Here is a 3733-nt window from a genome sequence, read left to right on the forward strand (position 1 = left end):
AGCAGCCTTGTGACGGACGTCACACATGGTGTGACGAGCGTCACACCAGTCCACTACCTTTTTGGCGCAAGTCACGCCCTCAGAAGACTTGAAGAGACGTTGAGGAGTTTGTGTCCTATATCCACGCCATGCATTTAGCCACGTTGAAAACCCTTGGGAAACGAAAAGCAGTTACAAACACTAATATAAATAGCTACATCAAAAACCTAAAAGGGTTCCTCTCTTTTTTTTTTCCACGCTCAGACTGCCGAAGCTTTTCCAACCTTCTGTTTACGCTTTTGCTTATTTTTCTTTTCCAGCAACTTAACATTATTTATCTTATTTATTTCTTTTGCAAGTTCTACATTCTTTTTCCCTTGCAATTTACCTTTCCCTTTTTTAGCATTTAGATATTTTTCGCATAATAGTTTCTACACCGGAAACTATTGTGTAACTTTTTACCGGATTTAACCTTACGTTAGATTCCAGTTTTATTTCCTTGGTTTAATTTATTGTTTAATTGAAGAATCCAAGAACAAATCCTACCGGCTTGTGGTGGAGTGTTCAAGACCATTGTATTACGCATTCAGGTTCTTTAATCATTATTTAATGTTTTGTTTTATTATTTATTTAAATTATCTGCCTGGAATGAGTCTGTTTATGCATGATATGTATTTTTGTTTGTTTAGCATGTCTGGCTAATTCGCCTAGATATCGGTATGTAAAGTAAGCAGAATAAGGGGTCAAAACTAAGTCGGTCTATTTAAACTTAAAATTAAAATCAATCTTTTTACGGTCTCAACTTACAGGTTTAATAATAAGATTTTTTACAAAAGTAAAAGACATAAAGAAGTTAAAATCAATAGAGCGAGAGTTTGAGGTTTTAACTGGACAGTGTAAGTTAGGCATTAATTCTAGATCAGGGCGAGAGCAAGTTTTAGAGTTAATTAAATTCTGACCTTTTCCAAAAAGTATTTTTAAAGATTGAATGTGAGGACGAGAGTTAAGCATTTGGATTTAATTATATAACCTAAGTCAACAGAGCGAGAGTTTGAGATAAGGGTGTTTAAAACGGTCAGTGTTTTCTTAAAAGGAGTTTCTGCAACTTTATTGTTTTCAAAATATGGTTTTTGACTTAATTATAAGTGACAGCTACATTAATATAAAATCATGGTTTATTCAACAGAGCGAGAGTTTGAGATAAAACCTTTAACCAATAAAGTTAACTGAAACGATTTATTTTAAAACCAAGAAACCGACAAAGAATTGATTCCCTAGTTTTGACAAACTACATACCGATATCCACTTTATTAATATTTAATCTAGATCTTAGTTTAGCTTTTAGTTTTTCCCCAAAAAATCAAACATTTTTCACCTTAGCTTTACGTAGTAACCTTAGATAACGGTATATCAATTCAGAAGTCCCTATGGGATCGATATCTTTTAAAACTACGCGATAGAACTGTGCACTTGCAGTTTGTATCCCATTCTCGACTCACACAGTCGAGCCGATCAAGTTTTTGGCGCCGTTGCCGGGGACTTTTATTTAATTGATATCGTAACTCTTCCGTTACGCTGTAGAGACTAAGGTTTCTTTTCCTTCTATTTTCTTTCTTTCGTTGATTTGTATGCCACGCACTCGCTCACAAGGCGAACCGCTCTATTTACGAATCAACGATATCGAACTGTATCTCCGAGTCTTACGACGAATTCGGGAATACCGTGCTGAAAACAATCTCCCTCCTATCGAATTTCCTGATCTCAAAGATCTTCTTCTTTCACCCGAGATGGCAGAACCAGCTCGTGCTCTTAGAGATTACGCCGCTCCATCGCAAGATGAGCCACATTCAAGTATTGCTCCGCCCGCAATCGAAGCAAACAACTTCGAACTTAAACCTTCGCTGTTGCAGGCTGTGCAACAGAACCAATTCTCTGGAAATCTTACCGAAGATCCCAACCTTCATTTATCCGTATTTGTCCAATACGCTGATACTGTTAAAGCTAATGGTGTCACTTCAGAGGCAATTCGACTTCGTCTTTTTCCTTTCTCATTAAGAGATAGCGCTAGAAGATGGCTTCAATCTCTCCCTTCCAACTCAGTCACCACATGGAACGAGTTGAAGAAAGTTTTTCTTGCCCGATATTTTCCGCCAAGCAAAACAGCTATGTTAAGAGCCCAGATAAACGGATTTAAACAGAAAGACAACGAGTCTCTTTTCGAAGCATGGGAAAGATACAAAGACATGATGAGACTTTGTCCACACCATGGTTTGGAAGACTGGTTAGTAATTCATACATTTTATAATGGCCTCTTATACAACACAAGGTTAACAATAGACGCCGCTGCAGGTGGTGCACTAATGAACAAACCTTATGCTGATGCTTACCAGCTTATCGAAAGCATGGCCCAAAACCACTATCAGTGGGGAACCGAACGAACAACGGTGGAAAAACCTCAAACGAAAACTGGCATGTACGAGATAAGTAACCTTGATCACGTTAATGCAAAAGTGGATGCTTTGGTCTAGAAAATTGAAAGTTTAAATGTATCACCTCCAACCGCCGTGGTTGCTATAACTCAGAATTGCGAGGTCTGTGGAATCCAAGGTCACACTCCTGCGGAATGTCAACTCCTGACTGGAATCCAAGCAGAGCAAGTGAACTATGCTCAAGGAAGCCCTTACTCGAATACCTATAACCCAAATTGGAAGAACCATCCAAACTTTTCATATAAGAGTAATAATGCTTTGTACGCACCTGGACAACCTCCAAATCAAGCCCCAGCTATACCTCCAGGATATCAGAAACCGAATCCATCCATGCCTAACAATAACACCCCTAGGAAATCCAACTTGGAAATCATGATGGAAAACTTTATAGCTTCCCAACAACAAACCAATAAAGAATTCTTAAACCAGAACGTACACACTGGCGAACAACTTAAACAACTAGCAAGCAAAGTAGATGCCTTGGCTACCCATAACAAAATGCTGGAAACACAAATATCACAAGTAGCTCAACAACAAGCACCTACTGCTGCCCCAACTGGTACATTCCCTGGACAGCCCCAACCTAATCCGAGAAGCCAAGCTCATGCAATTATATTAAGAAGTGGAACGGAAGTGGAAGGACCGTCTGATCCAAGGATAGAAAACCAAAACCCTAAGAAATCAACTGAGGAAAGTGAACCTAAGGAAAAGGAAGAGAGAAATAAGGAAACCCTAGAAAAGAAGGAACCTTATGTACCTCCACCACCTTACAAACCACCTATCCCTTACCCTCAAAGGCTTGTTAAAACCAAAGATGCGGGCCAATTTAGAAAATTTGTTGATCTCCTTAAACAATTAAACGTTACAATTCCGTTCACCGAAGCTATTACGCAGATGCCCTCATATGCTAAATTCTTAAAAGAAATTCTTTCTAATAAGAGGAAACTTGAGGATAGCGAGACCGTTACACTCCCTGTCGAATGTAGCGCTATAATCCAAAACATGCCCCCTAAACTCAAAGATCCAGGTAGCTTCTCTATACCCTGTCACATAGGAAAATTTGTCATCGACAAAGCCTTATGCGATTTAGGAGCCGGAATTAGCGTTATGCCTTTATCCATATGTAAGAAACTGGAAATGGGAGAATTAAGACCAACCAAAATGTCTGTGCAACTAGCAGATCGTTCCATCAAATATCCTGTAGGAATCCTTGAAAACGTTCCCGTATGCATAGGTCAGTTTTACATTCCCACTGATTTTACAAT

At 38.8% G+C, this 3733-nt stretch overlaps 1 pseudogene; it reads right to left on the reverse strand.

Annotated features, from left to right (window-relative positions):
• Positions 1-2151: 2151 nt before the first annotated feature.
• On the reverse strand, positions 2152-2251 carry LOC127133980 (uncharacterized; annotated as a pseudogene).
• Between the last annotated feature and the right edge of the window lie 1482 nt (positions 2252-3733).

Source organism: Lathyrus oleraceus, chromosome 3, assembly GCF_024323335.1.
Source record: "Lathyrus oleraceus cultivar Zhongwan6 chromosome 3, CAAS_Psat_ZW6_1.0, whole genome shotgun sequence".
In the NCBI taxonomy this organism is placed as follows: Eukaryota; Viridiplantae; Streptophyta; class Magnoliopsida; order Fabales; family Fabaceae; genus Lathyrus; species Lathyrus oleraceus.